The sequence below is a fragment of the Saimiri boliviensis genome, chromosome 13 (genome assembly GCF_048565385.1).
Source record: "Saimiri boliviensis isolate mSaiBol1 chromosome 13, mSaiBol1.pri, whole genome shotgun sequence".
Lineage (NCBI taxonomy): Eukaryota > Metazoa > Chordata > Mammalia > Primates > Cebidae > Saimiri > Saimiri boliviensis.
Genome location: NC_133461.1, coordinates 100,971,738 through 100,988,009, shown reverse-complemented (window position 1 = coordinate 100,988,009; position 16,272 = coordinate 100,971,738).

Sequence of the window (16,272 nt, the reverse complement as noted above, 5' to 3'; positions counted from 1 at the left end):
ATAAATAGTGAAACAAAACAAAATCAACTAGGGGTGGGGTGAGGAAGGAAGGACGTTAGGACATTTTTTTATTTACAAAGTTTTTGAAATAAAAAATTTAACCTCTTTCAGGTTCATAAGTCTGTCCATTAGAAGCAAAGGTATTCTGAGCTTTCAAAGTCTCACTGAGGGTCCTTCCTGGAGCCCTGGGTGGGCACCCTTTGTACCTTGAGCTTTCCCACCATTTCCCTTATTTCTTGTCTAGAAATATTGAAGTGGAACGTAAACCGCAGAGAAAAGAACAAGTTTTTAATATCCAAATCACCAGGACTAAATCTGGGTCTGCGAGCCTCCGCGGCTTCATAAAAGGGAGGATAACGTCAGCTTAGGCCTCACCTCAAACCACAAGACATTTACATTCTGATTTATGGTCTAGGCTGGACTACTACAAGTTATCAAGAAGGATCATGTTTCATTGCTATTTTTTAAAATGTAAAATAAAAGTAAGAGGACTGAACTTGCTCAGTTCCTTCCAGTTTGGTTAATGGACTTGCTCATGGAGGTGGGGAGGCAGTTAGATGCCAAAGGAATCCTTCAGAACAGCCCGAGTTTCCTTCTCAGATATGCTATCAATTGACCAAAGGATCACAGCCGGGTACCTTTTACTTTCCTGGAGTCTCACCTTCAGCCTCAGGAGTCTGAGGTACTCTGTACTTAGTGGACTCCTTTCTGGCCTTTGTCCTATGGAGGAATCCCCAGGATCAAGGCAACATGCCTGCTCTCCATGGGAATGTCTTTCCCAAATGGCCTTTCATTCACTTCTAGGGCAAGCACTGTCCTCCCAAGTGCTGACTGATTCACCAACACACTTACCCTTTTCCCAAGGGGTGGCTAAAGGGCAGCTGTTAGCAGAGCATGTGATGTAGCTTAGCCTTGTGGCTATCATGTTAACGTGTCTGTACACATGCAAACAGGGTACCATGAAGACCAGAAAGATCTGGGGGAGGGAAAGAAGATAAGAGAGTCAAGTTGGTGGCTGAGGGTTGGCTCTTCTCAGGCTGCCAAGAAATCTCAGAACTCTAAATGTAATCTAACCAAGTCCTGATGAAAATCTGTTAAGGTACCAGGTTATGGCAAATTTTGTTTAGTATTTTTAAAGCTTGGGTTATAAATTTTAAATATTTAGACATACATATGTGAGCCACCATTTATATCTTTGTTTTGGGCACCATAAATGTGGAAACAGGGCATGTCTCCAGAACACTTCCCTTTTTTCTTGATCATAAACATCTTGATTATCACAAACAATGGGGGTTTGAAAATCTTCTTAAGCCTCCAAAATCTCAAACCATTTTTATTTCTCTCCTTTTAAATTTCAAGTGGTTACAGACAGCAATTCAGAATTTGTTCTGGTTGATAACTAAGTCATTCATTACAAAAAGTTGCAAAATGTATAGAAAACTGAATTTTCTGAAGTAGGAGTATGTTTTCTAAAACAATATAACTAATTTTTTTATCCATATTACATAATTTGCTTCTATGCCCATGCAGCCAGAAGATCATAAGTAATTGTTTTTCATTTATATAACCAAACTCCACTGAGTTTCAGTAATGGGATCTGTAATACTATATGGTATGGATATACACAACTAACTATAAAACAGTGCCATAACAGCTGTTAATAGAACTGTGTCTTCAGCATCATCGAAGAATGTTTAACTATGCAGTTGAAAGTAGCTACCAAAAAGTGGCTCACTGAATCTCATGAATAGAGCTATGTTAAATCCTAGCACTAGCACTGTAAATAAAACTTATTTTTGTGATCACAACACCATGATGTTTTAGAACACTGGGGAAAAGTGTTCTAAAGAAGTGTTCAGAAGATCTTAAAAGCTTCTACAAAGTTAAATCAGGGGCATACAAAGGGTCAGAATGGCCCTGGACATTTTAACAGTAAGACTGGAGGAATGACATCAAAATTGTAAGGAAGAATTGTTTCCAACCTAAATTCCACAACTGATCAAACTATTAACCTAGGATAAGGATAAACTGAATATACTTTCAGACATGTAAGTTCTCAAAATATGAACATTTACAGAAGGCTACTGGAAAAGGTGCTCCATTTTTAAAATAAGAAGACCAGCTAATAAAGAAGTAGACATTGGGCTCAAGTAATGAGGAATTCAATATGAGAGAGGTATTATATAATAAAAGAAATCCCTAAGATACAACAAAGAATAACCCCAGGATGGCAGCAGTGAATAGGCTTGGAACTGACGGTCAAGACTAAAAAGGTAAGAATGCTTCAGCAGTACTATCTCCAAGAGCACTTTGGGAGGCTGAGTTGGGCAGATATGAGATCAGGAGTTTGAGACCAGCCTGACCAACAAGGTGAAATCCTGCCTCTACTAAAACCACAAAAAAATTAGCTGGGCATGGTGGTAATACCTGTAATCCCAGCTACTGTGGAAGTTAAGGCAGGAAAATTACTTGAACCCAGGACACAGAGGTTGCAGTGAGCCAAGATTGTGCCACTGCACTGCAGCCTAGGTGAGAGAGTAAGACGCCATTAAAAAAAAAAACAACTGATAAAAATACTTAATATATTAAGACACATTGTGAGAGAACTTTGGGCTAAATCAGAGATAAAGCCATAGAAAACGCCATACATAAACAAAACAATTACTAACTCTAGTAAAAACAAATGCTTGTTCAAGAAAGGAAAAAATGACAGTACTCTATGTGGCTCAGCTGTGAACAGTATTTATGTACTCAATTTAAGCACTGATAGATCTAGCCAAAATATATATTTGAGAGAACAGAAACATGATTAACTGTGCATGTTTTTGCTATTAGTAGAGTGACAGGGATGAAAATTGGCTAAGTTCCATGTTCCTTAATGAGTAAGTCATATAATGCCTAAAACTGAAAAGTCAAGAAATGGCAAGATACATGGAGGTAAATACTGCAAAAAGTAAAAAATCAGTTGACAGTGGTTTCCTCTGGGGAACAGGACATCAGCGACAAAAGGAAGCAGAGACATGCACTATGTGTTGCATAATAAGTATGTAGAGGAGGAAATTATTATTATCCTCATTTTGTAGAAGACAACATTCAGGCTTAGGGAGGACAAGGATGTGGCTAAAGTGAAACTTGAGTCCAGCTCTCTTAACTAAAGGTCGTTTTCTTGTGTCATGGCTGATTTCTAAAACAGCTCTCTGAGTCTGAGAATATTTTATAAATTTGAGATCACCTTACTCCTAGGATATTGGTGGAAGTGCTGTTATTTGATGTTAGGGTTGGGAAGAATGCTAGTGATATTCTAGCTCAATCTCATTCTACATATAAAAAACATGGGGCTCAAGAAAGATTTTTCAGGCCACCAATGTATTATTAAGTGCACAGAAGAATTTGGGGACCAGGGTGAAATCACTGACTGAATTTCGTTGAGTTGCTAAGTATAGGAGCCTTTGTACCATTCAGACAAGGTATGGGTTCTTTTTATTTCACAAATGACGAAACCAAAGTGCATAAAGACAAATTGCATAACCTGGATTCTACAAACAGATGGGGGTTTTCATTGAGCAATCACTTTTGGTCTACTCCCTTAAGAGAGGGTCCTCATGGACTGTATCACGTCAAGGGAGGTAAAATTTTACTGTATAAGCCCTTTGTGCCACTTTGCCCCTCTGGAACACAGAGGCAGTGGAGTCTTTCCATCGTAATCAATCCAAGTCAATTTCTGGAATGAGCAAGCCAAGTGAAAGGAAATCCTCACCACATTTTATACTTTCTCTCATTATCAAAATGGCCTCATGGACTGTTGCTTCCAAAGCATTTACAACGTGGTGACCTGACAGATTTCTACTGTCAGAAGTGATCATGTAAAACAGCCCTGCAACACATCCATACATGGCAAGAACTGAGGACGGTTTATTTTGCTGGCAGTGCACACACCTTTCCAAACAAGTAAGTTTATTTTTCAGGTCAATTAAACGTGTGTTCAATAAAATCACATGGGAGATAAGAGGGCCAGGAATGTCAGTTATTGATTACATCTCGGTTACACCTGGAGAGAGGTTCTCCTGGCTGACTTGATTAAAAATCATTTCAAAATCTACATTTCCACAACATCACATCATTTTCCATTATTCCCATCCCTATCCACTCACCCCCACCAACTCTGAGCTTATAAAGTGAGGGCTCTGCTGAAGATATTCTGGATCCGTGTGCCTCAATTTATACATTACTTAATTGAAAGATAGGCTGATCCTGAGGTGGGCCAAGGAACCACTAGGAAAAATGATTGATGCTTTCCTTGTCAAGGTAAGTCAGAAATTAGAGCAAAGAGCTACAACACTTCATTTATAAGCATCATCATGGAATGAGCTCTTCAATGTGACTATATTGTCTGGGGCTCAAAACCTACCTGTACTTCTTACCTTACCTAAGTTACTTAACCTTTCAAAGCCTCCATTTCTCCACTATAAAATAGAGAAAATAATGTCTGTCTCACCCATTGTTGTATTAAATTAGAGGATGAATTTTATGCTCCTATTTGTATTAATAGTTTTGGTTACACTGCAGGTTGAAAGTTACTTTGAAGGTTAGTTCACTTTCCTTTGAAAGTGCTGAAACTCTAAAAGAAGAACACATTCTCCTACTTCCCTGACTTGTCAGTAAATACATAGTCTGGACACCTCAGTCATGGGTTGGCCTCATTTGTTACTATGACTCATATCCAGTGACAGGACACTGATCACTGTTCTAGATAAACTTAATGAAACTGAGTTACACAATGGAAACTGGATAGAAATAAAATTACTTTACACCTGAGATTATTGATGTTTTCCAGGGAATATATGAAAATAATAATTTTTTTTAAACAGGGTCTTACGCTGTTGCCCAGGCTGGAGTGCAGTTTTGGAACCATGACTCACTGAAGCCTCCATTTCCCCTGGTTCAGGTGATCCTCCCACCTCAGCCTCTCAAGTAGCTGGGACTACAGGTGTGCACCATCACGCCTGGCTAATTTTTGTATTTTTGTAGAGACAGGGTTTCTCCATGTTGTCCAAGCTGTTCTCAAACTCCTGGGCTCAAGCAATTCTCCCATCACAGCCTCTCAGAGTGCTGGGATTACAGGCATGAGCCAGTACACTGGGCCAAGAACTGGATTAAATTATATTGTGACTCAAATAATGTGCATGTTTGTAGTAATGGTCTGTCACTGTTGTCATGCAGCACAAAACCTCAAACACCAAAAGAAAGGGCCTACGTTAAAATTCTGATTCTTCTTCTCATTAGCTGTGTACCCTTGAGAAATGTCTCCTCTCTGCCCTGAGCCTTAGTTTCCTCATCTGTCCAATGTACATAATCTCTTCCTTAAAAGATATTAAGGAAGATTAAAAGGCAAGCATCTGGTTCACACTAAGTCAACAAATGGTGGCAGTTATTTTTAATCAATAATCATAACCCAGGTGGGCTTCATATTTTGCTCATCAAAATTAAAATCAAGTTATGCCATGTATTAAAACAATTTAGTCATTTCTGCTTGTCTCAAGAGCAGATGCTTCTCCAAATTGATTTACACTAGTGAAAATGAGATTAATTCCACTGATACATTCTTCCATCAGGTCCCATTATTTACTTGTATTGATCATCTATGATAATCAAGTTCACACTACTAGATAGGCCTACAGGAAAGAGAGACACAGCACTAACATTTATTATCTATTCCATGCGAGGAATTGTGCTAATTGCTACAGCATACATCAATTACGTTATTTGCTCCTGCTAAAAACTGCATAAGGAAAAAAAACTAGGTTGCCGTTTTTTTAAAGGCCTACAGAAACTGAGGCATGCAGAGGCTTAATGCATTGCTGATGGTAGATGTCAGAGCTTGGATTCAGATTGAGGCATGTCAGATTTTAAAAAGCCCATGCCCTCCAGTTTATCAGATATGGAAGTATTCCTGCAGGATTACAAAGAATGGGATGCATTTCACATTCTAGTATCATTTCTTCTTCAGAGCCCTGTGAGGAGAAAGAATCTTTGTTTATCTTCTAGAGTAGGCAGTATTTCCTCAATTTTCTGCTTCCCTTTTATTGAGCATTTTCCAAATCCTTAAAAAAATGATTAAGGTTAAGAGTTTTTCTTCTAGCAAACTGTGAAAATTGAGCTCATCAAGCTGCATAAATATTTCTTGATTATAGTGGGATTGTTTATGACTTTTGTTTTCTGTAATACCTGCAAGTGTCCCCTTCGGTAGGTTGCCCATTTCTTTCCTTTTATTTCCTTCCTTCCTCTTGCTTTCTCTCTTCCATTTTTAATTTTTCTCTCCTTCCTTCCTTTTTGAATGATACCTTAAGGTTAAAGGATATACATAGCCTTGTAGAAAGTGAAAATCAGAAGGAAAATTTTTATGAAAACGTTATTTCTGTTGATCAGAAGGAAAAAAATGGGTACTGCTTATTCACGATATCAAAACAAGGAATTTATTGAGCTAAAGTAAAGCCTTCAAGCTAGTGTGATACCTACTGAAAGCTTCATTCTTTTTTTTTTTTTTTTAAAGGCATGTCAGGTAAAGTTCAGATGTGTCCAGCAATGCCTGTCTTTGTTCAGAAGGTGTAAGAGTACACCTTTTTTCCTTTCAGACAGTCTTTTTCTGTCACCCAGGCTGGAGTGCAGTGGTGCAATCTCAGCTCACTGCAATATCTGCCTCCCAGGTTCAAGCGATTGTCATGTCTCAGCCTCCTCTGTAGCTGGGAATACAGGCAATCACCAACAAGTCCGGCTAAGTTTTGTATTTTTAGTAGGGACGAGGCTTCACTATGTTGGCCAGGATGGTATCGAACTCCTGACCTCCAGTGATTTGCCTGCCTCAGCCTTCCCAAGTGCTGGGATTATAGGCGTGAGCCACAGCACCTGGCTAAGAGCAATTGTCAGTTAGAGTACGTACCACTGTCTTATACTATGCCGGAAACTATAGCCTTCCTAGGAATTCTGTAAGACAGGGACTTCTCTGCTCACCGCCCCGACAATTTTACAGATAAGAAAATTGAGATTCAAAAAGTGGTAAACTTAAAAAAAAAAAAAAAAAAGAAAGAAAAAGTTGTAGTAAGTGTAAGAACTTGAACTTGGATTCAAATCTCATCTTTGGCTCCAAATTTTCATTTACTGTATACCTATCACACACCACGTAATGTACAGAATGACCTCTAATCCTCGCAATAATCTCACCAGGCAGCTGATGTTCTCTCCATTTTTAAACGTCAAGAGCCTGAGGTTTGGGCAGACTGAGTAACATTCTCAAAGCTACACAGCCAGCAAGAAGTAGAGCCAAGGTTTTAACCTTGACCTACAGGCACCAAAGCCATCATGTCCCACGGCCCCAGAGATAACAACCACACCAGCCTTAATTAAGACAAACTCATAGAGGATGTGGAAACAAGGGGAGTCTACAGGAGAATAATGCTGTCTTCTTGGAATTCATGGCCACTGGGAAGAGAATGGGGGCAATTAGTATGGGCTACGCAATTCAAGAAACAAATTTTTGGAACTATATTAAGGAAAAATAATTTGTTAAAAAAAAAGGAGTCAACCCATGAACAAAAAAACTAAGAACCAGAAATTTCCAGAGTAAAACTCTGAAAACATGGTCATGGCTGATGTCAAATAGAAACCCAAGTGCAGGCATCTAGAGAAATCCATAACCCAAGAAGCCCACTGATATGAAAAGAATAGGACTAAGAGAAAGGGCTTCTCAGACAACCTAGAGCAGACTCTGATACACCAAAGTGCTCAAGATAACACAAAGGTGTTCTTTGTAGGTCACTTTGGGAAAATATTTTAAGAAGCAAATAGAGTCTGGGCCTAGTGGCTCACACTTGTAATCCCAACACTTTGGGACATGGAGGCAGGAAGATCATTTGAGCCCAGGAGTTCAAGATTGGCCTGGACAACATAATGAGACTCCTTCTCTACAAAAAATTTAAAATTAGCCAGGCATGGTGGTCCCAGCTACTCGGGAGACTGGGATGGGAGGACTGCTTGGACTCAGGAAACTGAGGCTACCATGAGCCACCCACTGCACTCTACCCTGGGTGACAGAGCAAGACTTGGTCTCAAAGAAAAAAACTCAAATAACGAAAAAATATTAAAAACAAATAGTAACACAGTGGAGTCAGTGGGCTATGCAGTACCTGCCTCTACTGCATCTGTACTTGTTTACTGTCATTACAGAAAGAAAAGGATTCTGAGTTTTCATCCCAGCTTTAGTGACGGTTCCTGAGAGCCCCATGTAGTAAGTGTAGGACCACATGCAGGATCCCAAAAGTTGTCAGCTTTGAAGTTTCAGGTTAACATTAAATATTCTGTGGAGGGAAATTGGTGAATAAAAAGGATGCAGGAGTTGTGGATGGGTGGCAAAAGCATGTAAGAATAATGTGACAAAGGAGGAAAAGTGTAAACTGCATCTGTATATACATATGGTTGAAATTGGAGTTAGACTGGATATTATTCAGAGCCTAATTAGTGCTCAGAGAGAATCCCTTTGTCATTGGCTTGATCTAAGTACTTCATCTCTGGGAACAATGGGGGACGGGCTGTGCTGCCTGAGGGTAGCAAGTAATGGTCTGCACCATCTGTGACTGTTCTCATGCACCTGTACCAGAGGAGGAACTACCCTGCGTGGGAACTGTTAGACCCTGGATACTGAATGTGTGCTCATCTCCACCACCTGCCCCCAGGCCCTTGCAAGAGGAAGGAGCCCTGATCTTGGAATAAAGAAGAAAATTTTCATGGGGAATAACCTGAAATCAGGGTCTTTTTTTTTTTTTTTTTTTTTTTTTTTTTTTGAGACGGAGTTTCGTTCCTGTTACCCAGGCTGGAGTGCAATGGCGCGATCTCGGCTCACCGCAACCTCCGCCTCCTGGGCTCAGGCAATTCTCCTGCCTCAGCCTCCTAAGTAGCTGGGATTACAGGCACGCGCCACCATGCCCAGCTAGTTTTTTGTATTTTTAGTAGAGACGGGGTTTCACCATGTTGACCAGAATGGTCTCGATCTCTCGACCTCGTGATCCACCCGCCTCGGCCTCCCAAAGTGCTGGGATTACAGGCTTGAGCCACCGCGCCCGGCCGAAATCAGGGTCTTGAAAAGATTTTTTCCCTCGACTTTTCTTTCCTTTTTCTCTTTTCTTCCTGCCTTTTCTATTACATGACTGTGTGAACATAATAGATGTTGCACTACTGGTCTTTGAGGAAGGAAAAGGAGAAAGCCATGCAGAGTGAAACTGTTTATCATAAAGATGAAAGAAGGTGAGCAAAAGTGGCCATAGATGAGGAACACGAAAGAGGAAGAGTATGAAGAACAGGATTAAGGGTAGGAAGAAGATGACAAAGAGGAAGAGGAGGAGGAGGAGAGAAGAAGGAGGGAGGAGGAGGAGGAAAGAAGAGAAGAAGGAAGAAGAAAGAAGAAAAGAGAAGAAGAAAAGAAAAAGAAATTGGGATTCAAAAAAAAAAAAAAGAAATTACAGAAAAATGACTTTCAGAACATTCAAAGTATGAGAGACAATGTATGATGGTTAGGTAGTGATGTTATACTCAAGAATCGCATTTTCTCTTCCGTAAAGTAGGTAATTGCACGTGCCTCACAGGATTTTACTAGGACAGTAATACCAATTATTTCAGAGAGTTAAAGAACTAAATGAGATAATGCGTGTAAATCACCCAAAACATATTTAGCACATCGAAAATGTTCAATATTGTTAGCAGTTGTTGCTATGTTGTTGTTGGAGTATTGGTAATATTAGTATTATTGAAAAGCATGTAAAGTGAATAACACATCACCAGGTACACACAAGTTTCAAATAAATGGCTATTATGATTACATTAATTCAAAATTATTATTGCTATTATTATTTGATTTAAAATGTGACATAAAACACTAAAAGAATAAAAACATAGAAAGCATACCATAAACCCAAAGAAAGAAAACAATGGGAAATCACAAAATAAGAAAAGTAACAATAAAAAATGAAAGTTCAACTTTCATATATCATAAAAGTAGAAAGGAAATGAAGCAAAAGGAAAATCAGTCATATATTAAGAAAAGAAAATAGCATAATTTGCAGATATTATGATTGTATGAAAGAAAAGAGAAGAATATCAACTGAAATATTAAAACGTAAGTACAGAAAGATAGTTTAATAAGATGGTAAAAATCAAGATTGTTTCTATATACAAATAGATGCAAAGAAATTATTAAAAATAAGATCTCACATACAATGGTGCATATAGAACTAGATCTAGCAATTTGTTCTTTAATTAGAGTAAGAGAAAAAGAGAGATATAAAGACCCAAATACACTCACGATCCTAGAAATAAATTTAACAAGAAACCTGCAGACTCTGATAAAGAAAGCCATTGTCACTGTCCCTGGACATAAAAGAAAATTTGAATAAATGTAGAGATAAAATGTATTTGTTGGGGAAGATAAAATGATTCTTAAGTTAACTTAGAAGAAGAAAGTCACGGAATTTAGCGAAACAAAGGAAGTGGCATTTAGCAAACAAAGGAAATTAGTATGGCTTTATATTGTATTTCATACAAGCATTTATATTACAGACTAAATACAATATGAAGTCATACTAATTAGGCCGTTATAGGAACTGCTGCTGGAATAAAATAGTAATGGCCAGCATTTAACAGTTGCTTTCTTTCTTCCTTGCACTAAGTGTTTTACGTGCATTTGCTAATTTTATCTCATCACAATGCTATGAAGTGAGTACTATTTTTATGTTCACCTTAGAAGAAGGAATCAGAAGCAGTCAGATTAAGTAACAGCCATCCACAGACAAACAGCTGTTAAGTGTGGAACTATATTCAAACCTAGGCTTCCTATCCTCAAGTTTTGTCAAAGAAGTGTTAGAATAACTTAATATATGAAAAAGTTTTAATCTTATATTTAATTTTTAACCATGTACATAATTGGAAATTTTGAGTAAAGCCTTAAGACTTCAAATGAAACCTGATGTTTCACCCTTGCTCATATCCCCAATTCCCGTGTCCTAGAAGTGACCACTTTAAATTATTTTAGGTATTGCCGTTATTATATGATCTTTTATTTCTAAATTAAAAGCTTACATCTCTACTCTTTGGTTTTTAAAGTTTAGACATTATCTACTGACTACCAATTCTGAAATGTGAGGATTTATTTATGGACAATTATCTCTATTCTCATCATACAGTAATTAAACAATCACTGGTTAAATAAATATTTTCTGTTTATATTAATATAAACATTATTCACAAAATTATTTAGTAGACTAAGATTGCATTTTCATTCCAGTACCAACTCAGCAACACCCTAGACAGAGCCTCCAGGGGCAACTGAAAGCCTCTCTGCCACTTCCTTTCCAGTCGAACTGCCATTGACACCCTCAGACCAACAAAGGAGTAAAGACCCTAAGTGCCTCATTCACACCTCCAACAAACTGCAGTTAGCCTAAGGAGAGAAGGCCAGTCCTTCTCACATGGGTCCCTCACATCCCTCGCATGTCAGCACCAGACAGGGAACCCCTGACTTGGGCCTACAGCGCAAACCCTCCATCTTGGGCTGACTGTACTGAGTGATTGCTAACCTGCATCTCTCTGAAGTGGAGTCCCCAGGAGTCAGGCAAATGACCCTTGGACACAATTACTAAGATCTCTTCCTCTGCTGCCTCTAAGCTAGGACTGAGGTAGCTCCAGAACTGCAGTGGGCAGCCCAGTCGAGAACTACAGCCAGGACTTAAGAGGGAGAAAATGCCAAGTCACGAACTACAGTCAGGACTTAAGAGGGAGAAAACCCACATTTTCAGAGCACTGAGAGGGAATATGGCTGCAACTGTGAGGAAACAGGGGAGCCACACAACTGAGCCAGAGTCTACCCACTGATCAATAAGCCTAAGTGTTACCTGCTGGATCACACCCCAAGGCTTCAACACCAAAAAAATACCTAACACACCCCATTCTGAAACAAGGCACAAGAAGTCAGCTTCAAAGACCCTACACAAAGCCTCAGCCTGGTGAAAATAATCAGAAAAAAAGTCTACTGACTGTACTCAATCTATACTCCAGTTAAATGAACACCCACATGCAAAGATGAGAAAGAACTATGCAAGAACTCTGGTAACTCAAATGGCCAGAGTGTCATATGTCCTCCACACAACCAGACCAGTTCTCCAAGAGGAGCTTTTAACTAGGCCAAACTGATTGGAATGACAGCGACAGAATTCATAATATGGAATAGGTACAAAGATCATCAAGATTCGGGAGGATGGCAAAATCCAATCCACGGAAAATAAGAACCACAGTAAAGTGATACAGGACTGAAGGACAAAATAGCCAACATAAAAAAGAACTTAATGGGTCTGACAGAGCTGAATACAAAATACAAAAATTTCACAATGCAATCACAAGTATTAACAGCAAAATAAATCAAGCTGAGGAAAAAAATCTCAGAACTTGAATACTGATTCTCTGAAAGAAGTCAGACAAAATAAAAAATAAATAAATAAAAAGAAATAAACAAAACCACTGAGAAGTATGAGATTATGTCGAGTCCAAATCTATGAATCACTGGCATCCCTTAAAGAGAAAGCAAGCAATTTGAAAAATATATTTTAGGATATTGTCCATGAAAACTTCCACAACCTTGCTAATGGTCAACAGTCAAGTTCAAGAAATACAAAGAACTCCTGCAAGAATCTACACAGAAAGATAACCAAGACACGTAATTATCAGATTTTCCAAGGTCAAAATCAAAGAAAGAATGTTAAAGGAAGCTAGAGACCAAGGGCAGGTCACCTAGAGGGATTCCCATTCAGCTAACAGCAGTTCTCTCAGCTGAAACCCTACAAGCCAGAAGAGATTGGGGGCCTATATTCAACATCCTTAAAGAAAAAAAATCTTCAGCCAAGAAGTTTACATCCATGCAAACTAAGCTTTCTAAGTGAAAGAGAAATCAGACCCTTTTCAGATAATCAAATTCTGAGGGACTTTATTACCACCAGATCTGCCTTACAAGGTACCATGAAAGGAGCACTAAATATAGAAAGGTAAGACTGCTACCAGCTAATAAAAAACACATATAAACACTCAGAGGTGTCTTTGTAAAGCAACCACACAAACAAGCCAGCACAATAACCAGCTATCAGCACAATGACAAGATCTAATCCACACATATCAATGCAGCCTTGAATGTAAACAGGCTAAATGCCCCAATTAAAAGGCACAGAGTGGCAAGCTGGATAAAAAAGGAAGACCCAGTTGTATGATATGCTGCCTTCAAGGGACCCATCTCACACGTAATGACACTCATAGCCTCAAAATAAAGGGATAGAGAAAAACCTACCAAGTCAATGGAAAACAGAAAAAAGCAGAAGTTGCAATTCCTGAGTTCAAACAAAACAGATTTCAAACCAACAAAGATCAAAAAAGACAAGGAAGAGTATTATGTAATGGTAAAGGGTTCAATTCAACAAGAAGACCTAATTAACCGTAAAATACGTGCAACTGTCACAGAAGCAGGAAGGTTCATAAATCAAGTTCTTAGAGACCTACAAACACACACAGATTCTCACATAATAATATGGGAGACTTCAACACCCCACTGAAAGTATTAGACAGATCTTTGAAGCAGGTGATTAACAAGATATTCAGGGCCTTAACTCAGCATTGGACCAAATAAATCTGATAGACCTTTACAGAAGTCTTCACACAAAAACAACAGAATATACATTCTACTCATCACTACATAGCACATACTCTAAAACTGACCATTTACTTGGACACAAAACAATCCTCACCCAATGTCAAAGTACTGAAAACATACCAAACACACTCGTGGACCACAGTCTAAGAAAAACAGAAGTCAACAATGAAAAGCACTAAAAACCATACAATTACATGACAATCAAACAACATGCTCCTGAATGACTTTTGAGCAAATGAAATCAAGGCAGAAATCAAGAATTTCTTTGAAAATAATGAGAACAAAGATACAACATACCAGAATCTTTGGGACACAGATAATGCAGTGTTAAGACAGAAAACTGCAGTACTAAATGCCCACATCGAAAAGTTAGAAAAATCTCAAATTAACAATCTGACCTCACAATGGAAAGAATTAGAGAAGCAAGAACAAATCAATCCCAACACTAGCAGAAGACAACAAATAACACAAATCAAAAGTGAATTTAACAAAATAGAGACATGAAAATCATTCAAAAGATCAACAAATCCAGGAGTTTTGTTTTTTTTTTAATTAATAGGCTGCTAGCTAGACTAAGAAGAAAAGAAAGAAGATCCAAATAAACACAATTAGAAATGATGGAATGTCACCACTGACCCTGGAGACATAAAAACAACCATCAGAAACTATGAACACCTCTACACACAAAAACTAGAAAGCCTAAAAATGATGGATAAATTCCTGGACATATATACCCTACCAAGACTAAGCCAAAAAGAAATTGATTCCCTGAACATACCAATAATAAGATCCAAAAATGAATCAGTAACAAATAGCCCTCCAAACAAAAAAAGCCTAGGATCTGATGGATTAACAGCCAAATTCTACCAGATATACAAAGAAGAGTTGGTACCATTCCTACAGATACTATCTGTTCCCAAAAAATGATGAGGAGGGACTTCCCCCCAACTCATTCTATGAGGCCAGTATTATCTTGATACCAAAACCTTGCAGAGATACAATAAAAAGGAAAACTTCAAGCCAATATCACTGATGAACATTGATGTAAAAATTCTCAACAAAATACTTGCAAACCAAATACAGCCAGCACATCAAAAAGCTAATCCACCATGATGAAGGCTTCATTCTCAGGATCCAAGATTGGTTCAAATATGAAAATCAATAAATGTGATTCATTACATCAACAGAACTAAAGGCAAAACCCAAATGATTATCTCAGTATATGCAGAAAAGGCTTTTGATAAAATTAAGCATCCCTTCATGGGATGCATTTGCAGCCAACAAGCACATTAAAAAAAAAAAAAAAGCTGAGTATCACTGATTAATAGAGAAACACAAAGGAACATACCCCAAAATAACAAGAGCCATCTATGACAAACCCACAGTCAACATTATACTGAATGGGCAAAAGCTGAAAATGTTTCCTTTGAAAACTAGCACAAAACAAGGATGCCCTCTCTACTACTTCCATTCCATACAGTGTTCGAAGTCCTAGCCAGAGCAACCAGGCAAAAGAAAGAAATTTTAAAAGCCCAAATAGAAAGAGAGGAAGTCAAATTATCTCTATTTGGAGACATTTATGATTCCATATCTAGAAAATCCCATAGTATCAGCCCAAAGGCTCCTTCAGCTGACAAAAAACACTTTAGCAAAGTTGCAGGATACACAATCAATGTACAAAACTCACTAGCATTCCTACACATCCACAAAACCAAACTCAGAGTCAAATTAGAAAGGCAATTCAATTCAGAACTGCCAGGAAAGAAAGGAGAGAGAGAGAGAGAGAGAGAGAGAGAGAGAGAGAGAGAGAGAGAGAGAAGGAAAGAGAGAGAAAGAGAAGGAAGGAAGGAGAGGAAGGAAGCAAAGAAAGAAACCTAGGAATACAGATAACCAGGGAGGTGAAAGATCTCTACAACAAGAATTACAAAATACTGCTCAAAGAAATCAGAAAAATCACAAATGGAAAAACATCGCATGCTCATGGATAGAAAGAAACAGTATCACTGAAATGGCTATACTACTCAAAGTAATTTACAGATTCAATGCTATTCATATCAAACCACCAACAACATTTTCACAAAACTAGCAAAAATTATTTTTAAATTTATATGAAACAATAAAGAGCCTGAATAGCCAAGGCAATCCTAAGCAAAAAGAACAAAGCTGAAGAAATTATATTACCGGATTTCAAACTACACTACAAGGCTACAGTGACCAAAACAGCATGTACTGGTAAAAAACATAAACCAATGGAACACAATAGAGAGCCCAAAGGTAAGGCTGCACACATCTATGACTATCTGATCTTTGACAAAGCTGATAAAAGGAAACAATGGGGAAAAGACTCCCTATTCAATACATGGCACTGGGATAACTGGCTGGACATATGCAGAAGATTGAAACTGGACCCCTTCCTTACACCATATACAAGAATGGACCCAAAAGAGTATAACCGAAAACTATAAAAATCCTGAAAGACAACCAAGGCAATAACATCCTGGGCATAGGAAAGGGCAAAGATTTTATGACAAAGATCCCAA